The sequence below is a fragment of the Musca domestica genome, unplaced genomic scaffold (genome assembly GCF_030504385.1).
Source record: "Musca domestica strain aabys unplaced genomic scaffold, Musca_domestica.polishedcontigs.V.1.1 7, whole genome shotgun sequence".
Lineage (NCBI taxonomy): Eukaryota > Metazoa > Arthropoda > Insecta > Diptera > Muscidae > Musca > Musca domestica.
The window spans coordinates 4,570,215-4,594,200 of NW_026712383.1; the positions used below are offsets into that span (position 1 = coordinate 4,570,215).

The 23,986-nt window shown below is 34.7% G+C and overlaps 1 protein-coding gene across 11 annotated transcripts in view; it reads left to right on the top strand.

Moving 5' to 3' along the window:
* The first annotated feature begins 11,014 nt into the window (after positions 1–11,014).
* LOC101887707 (sodium/potassium/calcium exchanger Nckx30C) overlaps positions 11,015–23,986 on the top strand; it is a 315,709-nt gene continuing 302,737 nt past the window's right edge. For 10 of the 11 annotated variants that reach the window (XM_020039501.2, XM_020039504.2, XM_005191182.4 and 7 more), the window contains exon 1: positions 11,016–11,322. The gene's annotated coding sequence lies outside the window, so the exon portion shown is untranslated. Of the gene's footprint in view, positions 11,323–23,986 lie in introns of all 11 variants that reach the window. The other variant, XM_020039502.2, reaches the window with a different exon arrangement.

Genomic DNA, 23,986 nt, shown 5'->3' on the forward strand with positions numbered 1-23,986 from the left:
GGGAGAAAATAGTATTATATGTCCCCCATATTAAGTTTTTTTTAAAACATTAATCAATTAAAAACCTACTTTTACATATGTTTTTATATTTTTTTTATAAAAAATGACTGCCTGTTACAATCAGGACTTGCGGAGTAGAGCCATTTTTGGTAATTTTTGAAGGACTCTGTAGTTAATTTCGGCTAGACAGTAATAAATATTAATATGTATCGTTGCATTGAATCTATACCTAACCGTGGACAAATGAAGGATATTTCAATCCTGAGTCAAAATTTCAAGTGGACGAAACTTTCGCTTTGATAATTTTCGAAATAATTTAGGAATCTTGAAGGGATTCATGGGATTTTTGGGAGGGTACATAATTTCTATTTTTATACCCTCCACCATACTATGGAGGTTATATGAACTTTGTCATTCCGTTTGTAACTCCTCGAAATACTCATGTGAGACCCAACAAAGTATATATATTCTTGATCAGTGTAAATTTCTAAGCGATTTAGCGATGTCAGTCTGTCTGCCTGTCCATCTGTCCGTCTCTCTGTCTGTTGTAATCACGCTATCTTTCGAACGAATAGAGATAGAAGGCTAACATTTTGCACAAATGTTCATTTTTCCAGTAGGCAGGTTAGGCTCGTAAATGGGCTATGTAGGTCCACGTTTTCATATAGCCCCCATATAACGGTACCTCCTGATATTCGGTTTTTTGATGATTTTAACGACATTATTCACCGGAATTGTTTGAAATTTGGTATTTGAAGTTCGAAATGGATACTACAGTCTAAGACAAAAAATTGTCTATGCAGGTCCACGCCTTCGTATAGCCCCCATCTCACGGTACCTCCCTATATTCGGTATTTTGATGATTTTAGCGTCATTATTCATCGGAGTTGTTTCAAATTACGAATTCAGAGTTCGTAATAGGAACTACAGTCTGTGACAGGAAATTGTCTATGAAGGTCCAGGTCTTACGAGTTTAAGTACAATACCCACCGAAATTGTTTGAGATGTCGTATTTGACGTTCGTAATGGATGCTATAGCCTGTGACAGAAAATTGTCTATGCTGGCCCAGGTCTTCGCACAGCTCCGATATAACGGTACCTCCCTATATATGATATTTTGATGATTTTAGCTACATTAGTCACCGTTTACTTCATGTTTCGAATTTGAATACGATTCTGGCTTATGACAAACAATGCCTATGTAGGTCCACGTCGTATAGACACCAAAATAACGCCTATATTCGGTATTTTTAATATTTTAAAAGAATTTTTTAAGGATGTAATTTCCAAATTCGTTCCAAATGGTGGAGGGTATCCAAAGTTTAAAATTAAGTTAAAACTACTGCTTTTTAACTTGTTAATCTTTAAATATGATTAAACAACTAAATGAAAAAAATATGCATTTATATTGGGCATTTTTGTGATGCGAACTATTCCAACTATCTTGGTAAATTAATGTGTATCATCGGTTGAACGTTGAAATTGTCTGAAACTTATTTATGGGAGATATATCTTGATCTAAATCGATTTCTCCTAAATTTAAAACGGACTTTTTTCGGCTTTATATGACACATTTGTAAGGGTGGGATGAAAAAACTGCAACCAATTTTCTAAGCTGTCGAACAGCTGTTAAAATTATTCCAGTGACAGCTCATTATATTGTATACAAGCGTAAAAAAGCGTTTTGTTCAGACTTTTCCGGATTCAATTCAAGCGTGGTAGTGTGATTTCTTTATATTTGGCTGGAAAACCACAAGTGGCTATCGTTAGAACACTTCAGCATTTAAATGTGAATGAATCTTTTGTGTCTCGTAACATCGCTCGTTAGCGTGATACTGGTAGCGTAGCCCGATGTCAAGCAAGTGAACGGAAGAAAACAGCAACATCAGCAGACATGGTTCGAAAATTAAAGAAGCTACTTGATCGAAACCCGCGTTGCAGTGGCTAAAAATTTGCTCTTAAGCTGAACATATCGCAATATTTCATGAGGTCGGGGTAATGCCATTGAAATTCCAAATTCCAAAAAGTGCAAGAACTTACACCGCAATAGAAAGAAAAACCAGTAAAGAAAGTCTTAAAGTCGGGCGGGGCCGACTTTATGATACCCTACACCATTTTGCTAATTAAGTAGAGCTCCACATAAGAATTAAAAGTGTTTATGGGAGAATTCAATCATACATGCTATGATTATAATTATAATTTAAAGTTCAAAGGACTAAATATGCCGAAGCATTTGTATCTTTTAAATTCGGAATTGTATTGCCCATTTGGTGCACAATTAATTTGAACTCGGATAAAGATATATATGGGAGCTATATCCAAATTTGAACCGATCTCGATAAAATTTGGCAAAGATATTTCTGAGCTGTATTTGATATATTTCCCTGAATATCGTTGTTACGGAGTGCATATTACGGTTGTGGGTAACAAATATAACAAATCGGATGAATAATACATATGGAAGCTATATCTATATCTGAACCGATCTATCACCAAATTTGACACACTAGCTTCTAGACTCAATTCGGTCGTAAGTGCCAAATTCCATCACATTTGGACAAATATTAAACGTTTGGTGCACAATAAAAGGTAAATCGGACGAAGTTATATATGGAAGCTATATAGAAATCTGAACCGATCTCGATAAAAATTAACAAATGTATTTCTGAGCTGTATTTGATATATTTCCCCAAAATATTGTTGTGACAGAATGCATATTACGGCGGCGGTGGACAAAAACAACAAATCGGATGAACAATATATATGGAAGCTATAGCTATATCTGAACCGATTTCGATCAAATTTGGCATACATATTTTCAGACCTAATTTGGGTGTATATGCAAAATTCCATACAATTCGGGCTTATATTACACGTTTGGTGCACAATAAAAGGCAAATCGGACGAAGATATATATGGGAGCTATATCTAAATTTTGACCGATTATCCAATTTCAATAGGGTTCGTCCTTGGGCCAAACAAAAGATCTTTGCAAAATTTCATCTGGATCGGGCAATAAATGCGACCTGTACTTTGTTTACAAAAATACATGGACAGACGGACGGACGGACATCCATAAATCGACTCAGAATGTGATTCTATGCAGATCATCAAAAGGAACTATGGGTCTATCTCGTTTCCTTCTGCCTGTTACAAACAAATGCACAAAGACATAACACCCTGACCACCTTGTGGTGTAGGGTATAAAGACTCTAAAGAGCTAAAGAGTTGCTTCGCTGGGCCGAACTGCCGAATTTGATTTTCTCCGATTAGAAAACATTCTTTGTCCATGAGATTGTAAAAAAACAAAATGATCCTGTTAGTTGCCAAAGAGGTCAGCTGAAAATGTGCACCTTCCGTTGACCACCAGAACTCAAGCGCCGGCCATGGTGATGTTGTGGGCCGCCTTAACAGCCGATGGTCGCTCTCCGCTCGTATTAATCGACTTTGGCATCAGAATAAATGCCGAATATTATCGCGAAAATATTCTGGTGGGTGTATTAAAGCCTTGGGCACGCAATCAGTTTGGCCGCAGACCTTGGACATTCCAACAGAACTTAACACGCGCTACACAAGAATGGCTACAAAATGAGGTTCCTCGCTTCATTTCCAGCGCGTAATGGCCATCAAAATCTCCGGATACCAATCCGTTGGACTATTGTGTCTGGAGTATTTTGGAAAGCAAGGTTGCCACTAAGAATACCAAGGTGTCAATCACCTCAAGCAAGCGCTTCACCGGGAATGGGCCAAAATACCGCAGATCAACATTCGGGCAGCGTGTGACGGTTTCATTGGCCGTTTGAAGGCCATAATTCGTGCCAGAGGTGACCAATTCGAACAAATCTAAATTTGACGCTATTTCCGACATTTTTTGCATTCATTCAATAAAATCAAAAAAAAAAAATGGTATTTGATATTGTTGCAGTTTTTTTATCTCACCCTGTTTTTACGCGATTTTCTTAAAGGTTTTCCTTTTTGGCAAGAGACTATGCCGAATTGTTGAGAATTGTGGTTTAGTTTACCCGCTAAATAATATCCGATGATCCTTCAAATTGATAGGCTTGTGCCCATCCCTAAACTTTAACTCCTTGCAAAATTCCGCTTCAATGGTGTTATAACCTGTAACCTGTAGAGTAACAGCAAAATCAGGAAAATTTCATGTGTGTGGTTCCTATTAGTCGCTAAATATGGTGCGATCATATATAAAAACAATAGGCTTCTATTCGAACCCTAACCCCACCCACATTTTCAGTTTCATGATGACCGGGACATTATTGCGCCCTGTAGCGTGATTACAAATTAACATGGACAGCCGGACGGACATACATAACTCAGCTCGGTGAGATAGGAAAGCTCATATATAGTTTCTTATGTTAATAATTTTAGGTCCAATCAAACTTATAATACCCTCCAATAATTTTAGGGTATAAAAAGGACCAAAAAACTCCTTTCGCTTGGTGGTTAAAATTTGGAGCTAAAATAATCTTCGTACTGTTATCGGTATTATTGCCGCAGATACTTTATACCTGAAATCCGCGGATTTGAAGGAATTTTTATCTGAAAAGTTCAGATTTTGGAGACTATTTGGGGGTACTATTATATGGGCGCTGTACTAAAAAGCGGACCTATGTAGGGTATTTTCTTCTAGGGAGTAAAGTACTCAGAAGGAAACCCTTGTGTGGATTTAAAGATAATTCAATTGAAAAATGTGGCTAAAGTCATCAAAATACCGAATATCGGGAGGAACGGTTGTATGGGGGATATATGATATCGTGAACCTATGTAGACTATTCTCTTCCAGGGGGTAATATACTCACAAAGAACTTCTTTTGTGAATTTTAAGACAATTCTATTGAAAAATTTGGCAGAAACAGTTATATGGGGGCTATACGATCTCGTGGGCCTATATAAACAATTCTCTTCTAGGGGATAAAATACACACAAGGAACTCCATTGTAGCAATATTGCCGCAGGTACTTTATACATGAAATCCACGGATTTGAAGAAATTTTAATCTGAAAAGTTGAACAGATTTTGGAGACTAGGGAACTTGTCCCCTCTATTTTGGTTACTTTGCGAAGACGGTACATGTGATTTATTTTTAAGCTCTCGTGAGTTATTCCTGTAACTCTTTTTTTTGTATTATTTTCCATTTATTTCGGCAAAAGTTATAATTTTTTGCTATAGTATTTGCTTGTATCACCATCATTTCTAATAATTTGATTGTTTTGTAAATAATTACTGACTGCGATTTTGAGTTCATTATACTTTACAACTTACCGTCATTATAGTACATACATATGTTTCTGGTTGGCTTTAGCCAATTATTTGCGAAGGTTTGTTGGTTAATACCGATTCTGGTTCATCATACTGCCCCACTTGAGCGATATCATATGACCGGCACACCAGATTCATTAGCAGTTGAGTAAATTTCCCAATTTAATACTCAAAGGTAACAGTTAAATGTTCTCTCTCGTCTGATTATTTTGTCTCTTGATTTTGTCGTTGATGAGATTTTTATCCAAGAGCTTTTATAACTATTTTCACTTACAATACATTTGAGTAGTTGTTCTCATTTATTTTCTCTCGCTCTCTTAGCCGCTCTTTTGTTTGCCATTAATTGGGTGGGTGAATTTATTTCTTTATTAGACACACTGACGATTTCTCACAACACGGTCTTGCTGTGCTTAATTTTTGCAATGACTTTGTTAGGCGAAATGTCAATGTCTGGGCAAGAGCAATACCGAACGAAAACTAGAGAGAAAGGCCGAGTCGTGGAGAAGAGAACTTGTGAATGTCGTCGTTGTTGATTTTTCCCGTTTTTTTTTTGCAATGCGCTGTTGTGTTTTTCATGAAAATTCCTGCGTTGTGGGCGAAACCTCAGCTATGATAGTTCATGGACTCGGGCGGCACAAACAATACTGTGAGCAAGTTTCAGGTGACAAATTGTGTGTTGTCTTATTTTATTTTCTCATTGGTCACACACATACACACGATGACTTTGTTGTCGTGAAATGTCATACGAGCGATTCATTTGTTGTTTTAATTTTCATGCATACACTTAAGCACTAATTTTGGTTTCAATTTGTAACATAATTTTAATTAAAAACATTCTTATTTAATTTGTGAATTTTTAAATATTTGTTCTCAATTCATTTGTTATTTTTTTCTTCCATTTCCATTTTCTTTGTCATTTTATTTTGAGGAGGGGTTTTGTATTGAGTGTGCGTTTGATAGCTGTGTTTGTCTTATTGTCGTGTCCTTTTTACAACTGGAGTATTAACATGTGGTATGCAAGGGATTTATTTTTTTATACTGATTTCTAAAATTGCGTTTCGTCAAGTCCTTAACAAGAACTCTTTGCTATGCAACTCTCTTAGTATAAGAGAGAGAGAGAGTATATAAATTAAAATATATAAAATTTGTGAAATGAGTAGCTAACACAAAGAGCAATTTGAAATGACTCCACTTTTCGCCAGCTTTGAATTTCACTTGAGATCTTTAAATAGTAGAGGCTCTCCATTAGGGTATGAACACCGGTAAAGTCTGTGTTGTGGACGTTGGCAATTTTTTTTTATTCTGTGAATTATAGACGTTATATTCACTTTATAGTGTTACCTAGTGTAAATTATAGTTTACATCTATAAAATGGTATCTCCTAGTGCTACAAAATGCTTTTTTTTTTTTTTCAAAATTACAGGAAAACCCTAGAAGATTATGAAAGTAGAGTAAGAACTAATGTTTCGGCTTTGGAAAGTGTACATCGCAAAGTAGCCTAACTAGTGGGGGCAAACTTTTTGAAATTTTCAGATAAAGATTCCTTAGATTCCATTATATACCTATTTATAATTCTATAGACCTATATAGGTTCTCTACCAATGTTTATAGAGTATAGGGAATATTTTGACCGACAATTTTGACCTTCATCAAAGAGGTCTTTTTGGCCCTTTTTATAAAATGTAGTTAAAAAACTTCCTTTAATAAAGATCAATCAATTAAATCAAAATATTCTACAAAACTATTTGTCATAAAATTCTGAGAAGTAGGTCCGAGAAGTCACAAAATCATACCTGAACGACAGGAATCTGTATATATTAAAGACAATAATGAAAGGTCAAAAGTCGGTCGGAGGCGAATATATTTTGCAATATCCAACTGTACATATTTAGTACAGATACCCTTAGCAAATAAACGTTTATATTCGGAGTAGATCATACCAACTATGAACCTTTTTTAAATGCGTATTATCGCTTTAGATTTGTTATAATTTAGAATCAGAGGGAATAAATATATGGGAGGTATATCCAACTCTGAATCGATATGCACCTCTCGTACAAAATAATATTGCTATAGAGTGCATCATACCAGGGTAAGTGCGCCTAAGCTCGGCATGTCCCAGTAGTCGGCAGTTTTGAAATTTAAACTTAAATAACTAAAAATAGAATTGACCAAATAATGAAATAATGGCTTAAAAAAAACGTCAACAGTGTTCCCTGTTCTCTTTCTGTAAAAAAACAATGAGCTCCGATCATTTATTACGAGAGAATAACGGTTTTCGTCAGTTAGTGTCTTCCAACGCGTAGAATAGTGCTTGTTTGTAAAGAAAAAATTAGTGGTGGCGTCAACCTAAAAATCGATTTAAGTAATTTTGGAATCAGAAATTTTTTAATAGTAAATAGCAGTCTAAAGATAGTTTTGTAACTTAAAAAACGTAAAAATCAAATTATTTAATGCCGACAGTAGGAACAGAAAAAAAAGATATTTGTCAGTAGTCGGCAGGGGGTGCCGTTTACTACAAAAATCTCATTTTTGACCAATTTCACCAAAACTTGAGAAAAGTATTAAAAAATAATCCAAAAACTACTCAAATAAAAAAATTGTTTTAAGGCGGCGGTTGCTTTTATTTGTGCCTGTTGACAAACTTTTTTAAATTAAGTAGGGTTTTTAAATTAGCTACTTAACGCTTTAGATAGCTGTGGCATTTTTTGAAAAAAAAATGTCGGCTATCTAAAGGAAAGAGATCAATTCACCAATTCCAAATATAAGAAAGGTACTTTTTTTATTTAATCTCATTTTATTTTAATTGAAAATCCATACGTTACTGAAGGTAAACATACTATTCTTGATTTTCTACCTATATTTGGTTTAAAATGACAATTAAATAAAACACTATTTAAAAATTAAATTAATTTCAAATTCTGGATTAACTATTACTACTATTTCACTATTAACTATTTAACTATTAACTATTTAATATTTGATATTAAAATATATACAAAATAATATTTTTTTTTACTGAAATACCATATGCCGACTACTGGCAAATAGACATGCCGAGCATTGGAAAATGCCGCCGACTACTGGCAAAAAACTACTATTTTAGTAAAATTGCAAATTTTGCCAATTTAATAAAAACCAATTCAATTTTTGTTTATTATTTCAAAAACTAAATAAAATTTGGAATCTGAACAACTTTATTTTTCTGCAATTGAAAGATTTCACTCAGAATGTTGAAAGATTGAAATACTGAAAGGCCTAAAAGTGCCGACTACTGGTACACTTACCATACTTTCAGAAGATTTAAAATTAAGAATATATATCGGAGCTATGGATATGCGGAAACCGAATTTCACCATACGTCATATTTGCTTCCGGGATAAATTCGGTTGGTTCCACACCATTTGTCCTGATATTAACCATTTGGTGCACAATTACCGTGAAAACGAATAAAGATATGTATCAGAGCTATATCCAAATATGAATCGATCTCGACAACATTTGAAAAAGATAGTGCATATTTTGTGATGGACGTAAACAAATCGGATAAAACATAGCTATAGCTATGTCTGAACTGATTTTCATCAAATTAGAAGTATTTGCTGAATTCGGTCGCATGTGCCGAAATCCATCAAATTTGAGGGAACATATTACCCAATTAAATTGAAATTGGACGAAGATATATATGGGAGCTATACCTAAATTTGGTTCGGTTATCACCAATTAGGTTCGTCTTAGCACCAAACAAATGATTTGTGGAAAATTTCATTTCAACCGTACAAAAATCGCGAATGATATTCTATGGAAAATCCTCATAGAATATCAACGTCTATCTTGGAGCCGTAATTATATCCTCCTCAATATGGATGCAGAGTGTATGTTTCATTTGATACGTGCCTCATCGAAATAACGGGTTTAGACCCTATGCCTCTTTTAACAAAATCCATTTCAGATCATTTGTCCGCCTGTGGGTTCGCACTATAACTCTGGAAGGGAGTATCTGATTATGTCCCAACTTGGTAGATCATAATATTATTATCAAACTTAGATCGTGTTCGGGGATGGGCAATACCGGCTCACTCCCTCTGATAAAAAAAGGAGTAAATAGACATTAAGTTCGGCCGGGCCGAACTTTAAATATCCTCCACCGTTAGGTGAAGAAAACATTTTTATACAAAAGTATCTGGATTCAAACGTGTTCTACCTTAAGATCGAAACTCCAATAAGATCGGTAGGAGAATGCAGTTAAAGTTTTCAAAAAGTAATATAGTAGCTTGAGCCGTTATATGGGGGCATACCAAAGCGGGAGCCTATATAGGAAATTTAAAACTACAAAGATTGTAATCAATTGCTAGTTATAAATACCAAAGTTGACATAATTTAGTGGGTAAATGTGACTAGGGTTTTCAATATAACGAATATCGGTGGGTATCGTTGCATGGAAACCGTTGACCAATGTCGATTATGTTTTGACACCGGTTGTTGATCCCATTATGAAGGACAAATACCAAATTTCAGAAATCTATTAGAAAGTGTGACTTAAATCGTCAAAATACCGAATATCCGGAGATACCGTTATATGAGCGCTATAGTATTCAATGTAGTAAGTGTTCAATGTTCTGCCACTGAAACTAGAATCCATTAAGAACTAGAATTACCAATTTTTAGACAAATTTCTGTTAAAATGTGATTATCCTTTCTCTTTCGGATTGTCCTTTCTCTTTCTGTTCAGTAAATTATTTTCTTGGAGAATTTCGACCTTTTGTGGGGAGGTACCAGAAGGAGTGGATCGATATTGCCCATCTCCGAACTGGATCTATGTTTGATAATAATATTACGATGTACCAAGTTTGGATCAAATCGCATACTCCCTTCGAGACTTATCGTGGCTACCAGCCCGCCAGACAGAAAGACGGACGGATGGACGGACGGACGGATGGACTCCAAATGACCTGAAACGGATTTGGTCTAAAGGGACCTAAGGTCTAAGACCGTTATTTCGATGAGACACATTTGGGCCGCATTAAATGGTAAACGGATAAGGTACAATGGAGAAAATAAGGCATATATAATAAGGTATTTCGTCCTTTGTCTCTTGCGAACATTTCAAAACTTTACAAATAGATGGACAAAATTAATGTTTCCTCAATACTATTGTTATAAGGTATCCCATAGCCACTCACCATACCATCATGTGCTTAGGTATCAAATAGTGATGTCTTACAAATAAATGATTTCTCTAAAAGCATTTCCATTAAATTTTAAGAGTAAACAAATAACACTCCTTTGCTTTCTATTTCCATTTCTGTGAGTTTTTTCCCCTAAGAGAGATGTATATTAATTAAATTCATGTTCTCAATTGGTAGTACTTTTTTAATTCCAAAAATGTAAAAATGACTTCGTTATGTTCTCTCTTTCTATCTCTCCCCACATTTGGGGTTTTTAGGCTATTTGCTCTATTTATAGTTTTGCAGGCGGTTTGTTTATACAGTTTCATAATAATCATTGGACTTTTGGTCTAATTTCCATTAATCATGTTTTATTTTCATGCTCTCTCTCTCTCTCTCTCTCACTTTCTCCTTCGCTGGCACTCCCTCTCCAGGATTGTTGTTTGTGAGTTGTGTGTTTTGAAGCTTTTTGTCGGTTTAGTTTTTCGTTCAATTGTTGTTAGTGATTTGTGTGGCTGGCAAAGCTTTTTCGATTTCTTACAAAATTTTCCCAAGAAGGACCTTTGCTTTTGGCCGAGTGTTGGCTGAAGCTTTATAACGTTAACATACGTTGCGGTAACAGTTTGGTTGTAAACGCGCACGTTTCACCTTCTTTTGGCAACCAATATCCTGAACAATATTTGCAGTTTTTCACAGAAAGCAAAAGAAGAAAGAAAAAACAAAGAACCTCAAAACCCTAAAAAATGTGAACTAATTTTTGAAAAACAAAAAATAAAATGAAGAAAAAATTCTTGCAAAATTTCTTTGTGAAGTGAAGTTCTGAAGAAACGTAAAAGAAAACAAATCAATATGCATAAATAGAAGAAAGAAAAAAAATGTAAGGAAATTTACCATAATAAGTCTTAAGCAAATCTTGAGTAAATTGTTGTTGGGGGAAAAAAGAAATTCCCCAATTTTTTTTTTATATAATCAAGTTATAAAAACAACAACAACAGCAGTTTTTTCTCTAAACGAGATATCGCCATATACATTGAATACACAAAGAAACAGCACAAAATTTCGATTGTTTTTATTAGTGGATGGATTTGTTTTGTAAGTGTGACTGTGTGTGTAAGTGTGCAGGAGCATCGCAGTGTTTGTGTATGTATGTGTATTTGTAAAAACTTACATTTGCCTATGGGGTGTGTATGTTTATGTACGGCATGGGCAAAAAGAAAAGCGAAAATAAAAGAAAAATCATGGAAAACTAGAAATAATCCGAGCAACCAAAAAAAAAAAATTATATCCTAACCAAGTGATCCACTTCGTCCTACTGAAACTGAAAAATACTGTCGCACGAACATCTAGCACTTGCCTCTATTTGTGTTTCTTCCTTTTTTCTCCTACTTACTTTGCTTCTTCCCGTTGTCCAACATTTCCTTTGGTTTGTCGTTTTCTTTTCTTTTTCCACAATTTTCCCATTTCATCCTGTGTGACTTGGTGTGTTTTTCTGGTTTCTTTCTTTGGTTTTTTTTGCTTTGATGCAAAGCAAACTAGAAGCGGCATCTGTGTTATACTGCTGTCGTCGTCGTCCTGGTTGGTGTTGTTGTTGTTGTAAGTGTCCTGTTTGAACCTTTTGTGGGTGTGTGCGTGTGTGAGTGTTTTTTTTTTCTCAATTCTGCATTTGTATCGGTGAGTAAGTTTGTGCACATTTAAATGAGCGCGCGTGTTCTTTTAATTTGGCCGATGTGCGTGTCTGCCGAATTGTTTGACGGCTGTGCGTGTAAAGTGGAAATACATTAGGGTTGACTGAAAATATTTTACAAAATAATTATTTCGGATCATGCCTTGGCAAAAAACTAAAAAAAATAAAAAAATATTAGTGTTGACCCAAACTCGACACTTCTATTATGGGAAAATCATTTATAATTCAGAATTAGTGAAAGAGAAAATGTGGACTACCATTATTTTGTTGTGGGGAAAAATCTTCAGAGTTGAAAAACTCATTTTAAATATTCAGAATATGGAATGAAAAGGCTTTGTGTGGGAAAAACCTATGACCATGTATTAAACTCCGACCAGAATGAGAAAAAAATGATATTTCTAATTGCAAGCGGTGCCATTTATTTTGGATTCAAATCGGCATATCCATTTTAAATTTTTAGCTTAATCTCAAAATGAAAGAAAAATAATCAGTATTATTGAAGGAGATTATTACCTACCCTGGAATGTATTAAAACTTTTTATCAGATTATATTAAAAGTCCCTCCCAAAATCAATTCATTTCAATTTTTGCAATGACAATTGTTTTTTTTTACAACAAATCTTATAAACCAACAAAAATTGCTCACTGAACCACAAAACCTAAATCTAAGCACAATCGCAGATATTCAATCTAGATATGCATTCAATATGCAATTTATATTGAACAGCTAACATCGTAGAGTTTTTTTTTGTCAATTTAAATATCATCAAAAATCCTTCCAGTGGTCGATCCCCGAAAAATTCAAGGTGTAATGATGTTTTTAACCTTAAGGCGCATCTCACTATCAATCTTGCTGCACAGGCAATGAAGCCATTCGTGTATTTGAAAGACAGTCTTCGATCCATATTATAATGTTTTAATTTTTCATCACCAAATGTATTTTAAATTTTAAAATTTTAAATTTTTATTTTGAAATTTTGCTATGGCGGGGTTTTTTGAAATTCGTACTAAAAGTGTGCGAAAAATACTCAAATGTACTAAAAAGTTAATACTTTGTATTGAACACACGGAATGAGTTAGAACTCTGAAATTTGGAAAAAGAGTCACTGATGGGGCGCAGGACAGATATACCAAAGGATTTTTGGAAAGTCGAACTTAAAGGTTCCGAAAATTTCTAAAATGGTACATAATTTTAAAATGGTACCAGTTGGGATTATGTGAACGTATAAGGCTAAAAAATTGAAATTTGTTCTGAGAATCAAGGTTTGAATGTATGTTTGATATATGAACATGGCTTGGGAAATGTGTCCTTAATTTGGAACTGTTGGAACTTGAAACTGGTATAGGGTGAACGGATGAAGCTGGAATTTTGAAACTTTGTATTGGGGTTACTGCTGGTGGTAGGATTCTAAAAAAGAGGTTGTTTTGGACATGTGTACTACAATTTCACGACAAGTACTAATAAGTATAATATCTGGTACAATTTGGTATTGGGTGAACATATAGTGCTGGCAGTTTATAATTTTCATTACAGTCGCTGTGCTGTGTGTAGCCTTGGCATATGGAGGTGGTTTTGGAAGGGTATATTATAATTGTAACATAAGTAGAAAAGAGTAAGAAATTTGGTAATGTTTAAAGGAATAGCGATAAAATTCTGAAATTTCATATACGGATCTGGATATTCGAGGTAATTTTTTGGTACCTGTGGCTGAGGCAATTTTGGAAATATATACTATGATTGCTCGAAAAGTACTAAGCGGTACTAATTTGGGTATTGGATGAAGTGATATTGAGGTCTGTCTTGGTATGTGGTGGCAGTTTTGGAAATGTGTACTAAATGTTACTAATTTCGGATCACTGTTGGTGTCTAGGATGGAAAGATGTATATTGTTTTGGAAAAGCGTTCAAAATGGTATTGGGTGAAGGGATATAGCTGGTATTCTGGTTTCTAGAGTTTACACACGGAGACATAGAAATATTTTAGTACACAAAATTTGTATGTGGGTCCATTGTGCAAGATTTTGAGAACTTTTAGTTATAAAAGGTAAATTTATAAAGGTAACATTTTTCTATTATTCTTTACGAAAAAGGGAAAACTTGATTGATATATAATACCTTGAAAATCTGAAAATTTAGTTCGGTGCATTTAGTAACATTTTAAGGTGGACTTTTCGCTGACGAAGCAGAGGGCACGTTCTAGTCAATTGCTAGTCAACATCGAAATTGAACTCCACTCATCACATTGGAAGGGTTTATTTTCAAAGTCAAAACTATTTTCACATCAATTAAAAAATAATCGTATAATCATTCTAAAATTATACACAAAATGTTCACATAAACAAGAAAAAAAGTATCGGTCGGTTTTGCCGACAGATGTATACCCTCAGCCAATGTTCGATTATTTAAAAATATTTTGACTTTTGTTATGAATTTTCACACTCTTGACCGTCTATGGAGTGGGTTTTGAAAGAATGGGTCAATATTGTCCATTTCATATCGGACCTAAATAAATATGATATAAATATTATAAACATAACATTTATATCCAATTTATGGGAAATCTAAAATTCCATAATCATCTCAGGATTCTGGTTGAGAGATTATTGTTTCCCTTTCTGCGCAAACAATATATATTTTTGAAAATTTCGACCATTTGCGGGGGAGGTACCAGACCTTGGGTCAATAGAAATATTGGGGAAATTTGAAGATAATCGGGCTCTTACATCACATTTTAAGAGAGTTGTAATTATTTAAAATGTTGACCCTGTGTGGGGAGGGTACCAGAAGGAGTGGACCAATATTGTTTATTTTCACACCTGACCTAGCACTAACGCAAATATTAGGATTTGCAAAGTTGGAGCAAAATCGGATTATCGTTTCTCTTTCTGTGCAAAAAATATATTTTTGAAAATTTCGACCGTTTGTGGGGGAGATACGAGAAGGAGTGAACCGATATGTTCCATCTTAACGCCAGACCTTGGGTTGATAAAAATATTGGGATGTGTGAACTTTGAAGACAATCGGACTCTTACATCACATTTTATGAGAGTTGTAATTACGCAAAATTTTGACCATTTGCCCGAGAGGGTATATATAATTTGATACTGACAACACGTACCTAATCGAAATAACAGTTTAGACTCTAGATCTCTTGGACCAAATTCGTTTCAGGACATTTGGAGTCGTTTAGCGATGTCCGTTTGTCTGGCTGGCTTGTGCGCAAGATAACTCGCGAAGGGATTATTAGATTTGGTCTACAAATCGTTATATTATTATGAAACTTAGAGATGGGCAATATCGGTCCACTCCCTCTGGTACCTCCCCCACAAAAGGTCGAACTTTCATCAAACGCGAAATTAACATCCAATTCCATTCACACTTGGTACATTTCAATATTTCCATTAACACAAAATCTTTTATAAGGATGGTAGAGATCGGACCATTTCTTCTGGTACGTCCTCCAATGGTTAATAATTCCGAAAAAAAACGTTCATAAAACGCAAAATAAGTATCCAACTTTCTTCAAATTTCACACATCCAAACATTTTTGCTCATCCACAAAAGGTCAGAATTTCCAATGCTTATATCTGTCATATACTTGCGAAACAAGTCTGCGATTCTTTACAACTTGCTATATCTAAATATTTCTCTAAACCAGAAATCTGATTTGAATATGTAATATATCGGAATTCATGATTTTGTATAAAGTGTGATATAAATGCTCGATTTTCCTTAAATTTTCCACATACCTATAATTATGGCTGTAAAAGATGAAGTGGAATATTTTGGTCCGATATATCGGGTACCTCACGCATATTTTCACATTTTCCAAAAATTCAGGAAGTAGACGATATAGTTCAAATATGGCACGTTGTAATATTTATATAAGACTTAGGCCAGATATGAATTGGACAATATTATCCAACTGTTTCGGAGCCTCCCCCACAAAGGGTCAACAGTTTGAATAATCATAACCCAAATCTGGGAATATACATCTATCGGCAAAACGGACTGATACTATTTAACTTGTTTTATATACATTTTTCGGCGGATTTTTTCATCCCAGCCAAACTTGGCTGCAATGTATCCTTTCTCATTTTCGAAAATAATGAAAAAAAAAAAAAACGCACCAAACTGTTACTCGTTTTGGGTGCATCGGATTGTCAATGTATTTCTGTGCCTAAATGCGATAAATTTTCTGATGGAACTGACGGAACTTCTCTTCTTCCAAAATCTGTACGCAATTTTCGCACACATCCTGCAATTGCGATTTTCAATCATAACGAAATCTATTTTCAAATAATCAGAGTAGTAAACTTTATTCAAACGGTCGTTTGAATCAAAATTGTCCAATTTCCAATTCTTTGCCCGTTCGGTGAAATAGAGTACTTGAAATTATCGATAAACTTTATAAACTTTATTAAAATAATTAGTAATTTAAATTTTCTGACACATGAAGAATTTTTGTCGAAAACTGCATCGTAAATTATAAATCTAGTTTTTGCTAATTTATTATTATTTGAAATCCAAGTTGACACATTCAACTATAGAAACTACTTGATACCTACTCCCTTCTGATTATTTTCTCGATTAACGTCCTCTCGAAAACGATACAATCTAATAACGAGGCGTTCCAAGCTTTTCAACTTAAGGAGTGCGGAGTGTACACATGTAATTCAGAAAGTCTGCTTGTGTTTGTTACATGGAGATTTTTCTAATATTAACAATATCCCCAACCCCATATCCTACCACCCACCACCCCTTCTTTTCCCAAAAAACAGGCAAAACAACAGCTATGAAGTATAATATCCATTTTATGTACAATTCCTCTGTGGGTGTTTTAGTCAGCAAACTTAAAATGGAGGTGGGTGGTGGTGTATCCCATTTCAGATATTCTCAAAAATATCCTGCCATGGCAAAATATTTCAAAGCATGCTGGTGTTGTTGTTGTTTTTTTCTTCTTCCTTCTTTTGCCAAAGGGGGTTAATTCCAGAATTTCTCAAGTTTTTTATTTTCATTTTGTTGCAAGACCTTAAATAGTTCAAATCATGAGCAGTTAATACCAGCCAACCAACCTAATGTTAAATTTTTGTGGTGAATTCAAGAACCTTCGAAAAAAAGAAAAAGATTTTTGAACATGAAAATCAAAAGAAACAAGTGACGTTTAGGTGGGCAAAGTTCATTCCACTCTTCCCAGGCATTTTCACGTAGTAAGTGGAACTTCTATTAAAGTTTCAGCCTTATTGTTGTTGTTGTGTTAACACATGCAAGTGTAATTTTGGTGGCAGTGGTGGTGCTGCTGCTGAGTAGTGAGAGTAGGCCAACAAAGCTCATTTTTTGTAATTATATGTTTTGGGCAAATAATTATTTATTTTGGTTTGTTTTTATTTGAAGGGAATACAATAATTGGACATTGTTACTTTAAGTATTCAATCAATATTTAATCGTTTTTTTCACCTTGGTAAAATTACGACTTCATATTTCCGATTTGAAAGTTCGTTAGAAAATATTTACAGAAAATAATGATTTATGACTAGACTCTCTGATAACAGAAGAATACAGAAAAGTATTTTAATATACAAAGTCAAACGTCATAATTTCTACATATTTTTTTTTAATTTTATTGAATGAAAGCAAAAATGTCAGAAATAGTATCAAATTTTAGAATAAGTTTAGATTTTTTTTGAATTGGTCACCTTTGGCACGAATTTTGGCCTTCAAACGGCCAATGAAACCGTCACACGCTTCCCGAATGTTGCCCTGCGGTATTTTGGCCCAAAGCGCTTGCTTGAGATGATGGACACTTAGGTATTTTTTGGTGCCAACCTTACTTTCCAAAATACTCCAAACACAATAGTCCAACGGATTATGTATCCGGAGATTTTGGTGGCCATTGTGCGCTGGAAATGAAGAGAGGAACCTCATTTTGTAAGCATTCTTGGGTGGCATGTCCAAGGTCTGCGGCCAAAAAGTTTGCGTGCCCAAGGCTTTAATACACCCTCCAGAATATTTTCGCCATAATGTTCGGCATTTATTCTGATGCTCGATTAATACGAGCGGAAAGCGACCATCGGCTGTTATGACGGCCCACGCCATCATCATGGTCGGTGCTTGAGTTCTGGTGGCCAACCGAAGGTGGACATTTTCAAGTAAAGTTTGGCAAGTAAACACAATCATTTTGTTTGTTTGCAAACTGCTGGACAACAATTGCTTTTTCATCGGAGAAAACCAAATTCGGCAGTTCACCACATTCGGCCAACCGAAGCAACTCTTTAGCTCAGTCGAAAGTTGGTTGCAGTTTTTTCATCTCACCCTGTATATATTGATTCACAAACAAGTTTTTCGATAATCCTGCAAAAAATGCGAAATATTAATTACCACAGTGGTGAAATTTTGCTGATAAAAATTCGGTAACTTTTATTTGATATGTGGATTCTTGGTGTAGCGTAATACTTTTCAGTCCACTTCCTCTGGCACCTCCACCACAAAAGGTCAACACTTTCAAAGAAAATAATCACCTCATTGAAAGGAGAGGATCAACCGGGATTTTGAAATTTTTCAAATCTCAATACTTTTATCAATGCTAGATCAGGTGGGATAATGACCAACATCGACTCACTCCTTGCAATACCTCTGCCATAACTCTCATAACAATTAATTCGGTATAATAATAATATTTCTCTAAATCGGAGATCACAATGTGTCAAATTTTGAATAATTATAACCATTAAAACATGTAAGCAAACCAACGATCTTCTTCAAACTTTGTGTATTTCAATATTTCTATCAACCATAGATCTTGTGTTGAAATGAAATATTCTTTTATCTCCCTCAACAGAATGGTATATATAGATCCACGATATCGTATGGCTCCCATATAACGGTACCACCCGATATTCGGTATGTTGCCACATTTTTCAATGGAGTGGTCTGAAATCCGATATGTAAAGTTGTCAATTTAATAGATACTTATGACTCTGAATATAAATTGTGAAGGCCTACGATTGCATATAGCTCCCATATAGAAAAACCCTCAGATATTCTGTATTTTCATGATTTTTGTTCATTTTTTATGTGATTTATGTGATATTTGACATTTTGACGAATTTAATCAGATATTTCAATGGGTTTGTTACTAATAACAGCCAGCATATTGGTATTTTGACAGATTTATGCCCCATGAGTAAACATGCTTCTCTGTGAGTTATTGAATTATTCATTCATTTTTTAGTCAGGATATTATTTTTCGATTTTGAAATTCAGAATCCATAATTTCAAAGATCAAACGAATTTTAGTCTATTTGTTTGTTTTTCTTTTTTTTTTTGTTCCAAAATGGTCAGGCTTTATCCTTTTATTGTTGTTTTTATAAAAACAACGTTTATTTATTAGTGGAGAACGATGGTAATGTTTACCAGATTTCGGAAAGAGCCACCAATCCTCATCAGTTTCTTGTGAATTTTTCTTGAATAATAATTGATTTTTTTAATACAAATTTCGTTCACAAATATAAAGAAATTTCAGTTAGCTCCTAGCAATTCAGTTAGCTCCTAGCTGATACAAACCGTAAAATGCGTTGTTCTCCAAACAGGCAAGTGCCAATTGGAAGTGTGATAGGGAAATAATACTTACGTCGAATTTTCGCAAACCAAATCTTGCTAAAAATTTTTGGTCGGTTTTAAATTTTTATACGAGCCACAGAGGTTGCCGTAAATTATAACAATCTCAAAAAACCCAAAAATCAGAAATTGGACTTTTGTGTTCGACTCTTCGAGCATGAAGCCCTTGCACAGATCGAGTTGCTCTGATGGAATTAGATCATTAAAAAATACACTAGAGTATTAAGACCATCAGCCTTGGCCCCATCATCGAGCTGATACTCAATCTCTACAGGTCTGAAAACTCAAGAGAACAAGTTATAAAGTATCAGTCGGTTTCGCCGACATATGTATTCCCTCTTCCAATATCGAATTATTTAAGTATATTTTGAAATTTGATTCAAAATGTTGGCCCTCTATGGAGTAGGTTTTGAAAGAAATTGGCCAACATTGTCCATTTCCTATCGGACCCGAATAAATATGATATAACTATTGCGACGTGCCAAATTTGGAGTATATTGGTTACTTCCTTCACTTTATACGAGATATGCGATAATTGTTGGAAAATGTTAAAAGGTGCGTGAGGTACCAGATATAGTCGACTGAAGTATTCATATGGGCAAAACTACAAGAAAATCAAAAATTTATATCCACTTTTTAAAAATCATAAATTCCATAAATATCTCAAGTTTCTGATTGAGAGAAATATTTAGATATTTCAAATTGTAAAGAATCGCTGACTTGTTTCGCAAGTTATTACAGATAAAAGTATTGAAAATTGTGACCCTTTGTGGTTGAGGTACCAGATGGGGTTCGAAAATATATATCATCTTCACAACAGATCTTGTGTTAGCAAAAATGTTTGTGTGTGTATAAAATTTGAAGAAAATTTGACGCTTTCTTTGAGCGTTTTGATTTTCAAAACCTTGAACCCTATATGGGGGAGGTACCAGAAGAAAGGGTCCGAACTGTACCATCTTTATAACTGATCTTGTGTTGATGAAAATATTCAGTTGTACCAGGTCTGAATGAAATCGGATGTAAATTTCCCGTTTTATGAGCTTTATGGATACTCAGAACTTTGACCCATTTTTGGGAGAGGTACCAGAAGAAGTGGACCGATGTATCCCAATTTCACCTCAGACCTTGGTTTAATATGTGTACAATTTGATGGAAGTGGGATGCTTATTTCGGATTTTATAATCGTTTTGATTATTCAAACCCTTCACCCTTTGTGGGGTGGTACCAAAAGGAATGACCCGATCTCCACCATCTTTATAACAGATCTTGTGTTTATGAAAATATTGAGATGTATCAAGTCTAAATGGAATCAGATGTTAATTTCGTGCTTTATGAGCTTTATTAATATACAAAATGTTGACCCTTTGTGGGGGAGGTACCAAAAGGAGTGGACCGATATATCCTAAGGTCTGGTATGAAGAATCATACCAGACCTTAGGTTAACAAAAATATTGTGATGTGTATAATTTAAAGGCAATCAGACTTACATAACATTTTATAAGAGTTATAATTTTTCAAAATGTTGACCCTTTGTGGGTGAGGTGCTGGATGGTGTGGACCGATATTGTCCATTTTCACACCTAACCTAAAACTGATGCAAATGCTGGATTTGGAAAGTTTGATCAAAATCAGTCTATCTTTTCAATTTCTATGCAGTAAATTGTTTTCTGTCAAAATATTGACGTTTTGTGGGGGAGGTACCAGAAGGAGTGGGCCGATATTGCTCATCTCCGAATTCGATTTAAGTTTGACAATAATATGATGTACCAAGTTTGAATGAAATCGGCTACTCCCCTTGAGAGTTAACGTGCGCACCAGGCAGAAAGACAGACGAACGGACATCGCCAGATCAACACCAAGTGTCCTGAAGCGGATTTGGTCCAAAGATACCCAGGATTTAAGACCGCTATTTCAACGAGACACGTTTTTCCCGTATCAAATGATATCTCCCCCTATAGCCATATGGCTGAGGGTATAAAAAAATACACCAATATTAGACATCGGCGCATTAGGACCATCTGCCTTCGCCAACGAACTGAAATTTACGCTCTAGGAGTCTATAAATTCTCTGGAGCTTCCTGGACTTGGTTAAAATGATGGCGAAAAATTTTCTGGGTTCTATAAAAAACGTATGGCAAATATATATAATATTTCCTTGTAGTTTCTTTGGAAGTTTGATTACAGATTTTGAACTTAGTATCCAGATATATTGTGGCTTCGGTGACAAGGCAAACAGATTTGATATAAGTTTAGCTGAAGTAGACGTATTTGCCAAATTTGTTTTTATCAAATTTATGTTTTGGAGATACACTATTTTTAGAGATACACTTTGGTTACAACACCAATACCCTCTCCCCTTACCGCTTTTTACTAACCCTTCGAAACCCATTTTTAAGCCCAAACTACTTGTAATATTTTCTATGTCAACCTTTTAATGATAAAGCACCTTCAAAACTATTCATCCTCTTTATGACCTCTTTTACACAAAAATATATAGGCGTAATAAAAAAACCCCAAACATCTAAAAGCACCAAATTATTTCATCTTTTAAAAGAAGCTGTTTTCGGGAAACTTAGCTGTTGCCAACCTTGCAAAAGACAAGACAATAAAGACCAAGTCTATTCAATTCTATTTTTGGTAAATGTTACAAAACATCGGAAAGAGCAACGGATGAGATGAGTAGTCAATTTAACATTGTATGGGTGGGTGGGGGCTACGCACAGCGTGTGTCAATGTGTGCGTTCCGTGTTGTATGGGAGAGTAATAAGAAAAATTAGTAGCAATAACAATAACCTTATAAAATAATTGCCATACTTCAAGAAAATATTAAGCTAAATAGCCAAACACCCGCACTCATACATACACAGATACACATGTATACACATCGTGAACATGCTGGACAGGAAGACATCCTGGAAAAAAAACTTGACAAAGAAGGTCTTCTTTTTATTACATTTACGGTACCCAGCATCTACATAATTGAATATGGAGATGGGTAATTTGTTGCCTTGTGTGTGAGTAAGTGTGTGCGTTGGAGACTCAAACTTTGAGTATATGAATGCATTCATTTGCTTGTATGTGTGTGTGTAGGTGGGTGTAAGCAAATATCTAATATAGATTTCATAGCACAAAGATTGCACGTGTAAGGAAGAGCCAAAAAAGAAATCACCTACAAATATGCTACACAATGGTGAGTTAAGAGAGGAGGACTCATAATTATATAAGAAATTTTAAGTGAGATATAAATTAGTATTTAAAGTACTTTTTTGGAGAGCTTTTGGTCCAGATTAAAAGATGTAATTAGAAAATCGATATTTATACGAAATGTCAGAATGATCCAAAGTATTTTGGTTGCCGTATTCCAACGAAACTGTCTGGAATTTGTTATTTGAAGGTTGAGGTGAAAAAAAGATAATAGAGGTCCACGTTGTGGTATAACGGTACTACCCTATATTTGATATTCTGATTGCTTTACCGATTTTTTTTTTCTAGGGAATTGCCTAAAATTTTTTATTTGATGTTTCTAATGGGTGTCTAAATTCTTACAAAAACTGTCTATAAATGTCCTCATTACTTTCTATTTATCTCTGCGAAATAACGGTCTTAGACCCTAGGTCTTTTTGGATCAAATCCGTTTCAGGACATTTGGAGTCGATCTAGAGTGTCCGTCCGTTCGTCCGTCTGTCTGGCTGGGGGCCACGATAACTCTCGAATGAAGTATTCGATTTTGTCCAAAATTAGTACAATATTATTTATCAAGCTTGGATCGAATTCGGAGATGGGCAATATCGGTCCGATTTTGCTCCAGCTTTGCAAATCGTAATATTTGCATCAGTGCTAAGTCAGGTGCGAAAATGGACAATATGAGTCCACTGCATCATGTAGTCCGATTGTTTTTAAATTACACACATCACAATATTTTTGTTAACCCAAGGTCTGGTCTGGTGAAAATGGACTATATCGGTTCACTAGAGTTTCCTTACAAAAATTGTAGATGCGCCTAAAATTACACTATAAAAGATGATGTAAATATTGAACATATGACTGTAACGTAATGTGTAATCTGGTCATTAGTTATTACACATTGAATTAAGTTAACATTGAGAATATTTATATGTATATTGCTGGATTTTTTGAAATTCGTTCTACAAGTACACGAACTTTTGTAAATTAATAATTTAAAAAAATATTAGAACGAGGATGGGTTTCGAAAATTTAAAAAAAAAATTGCACCATAAAC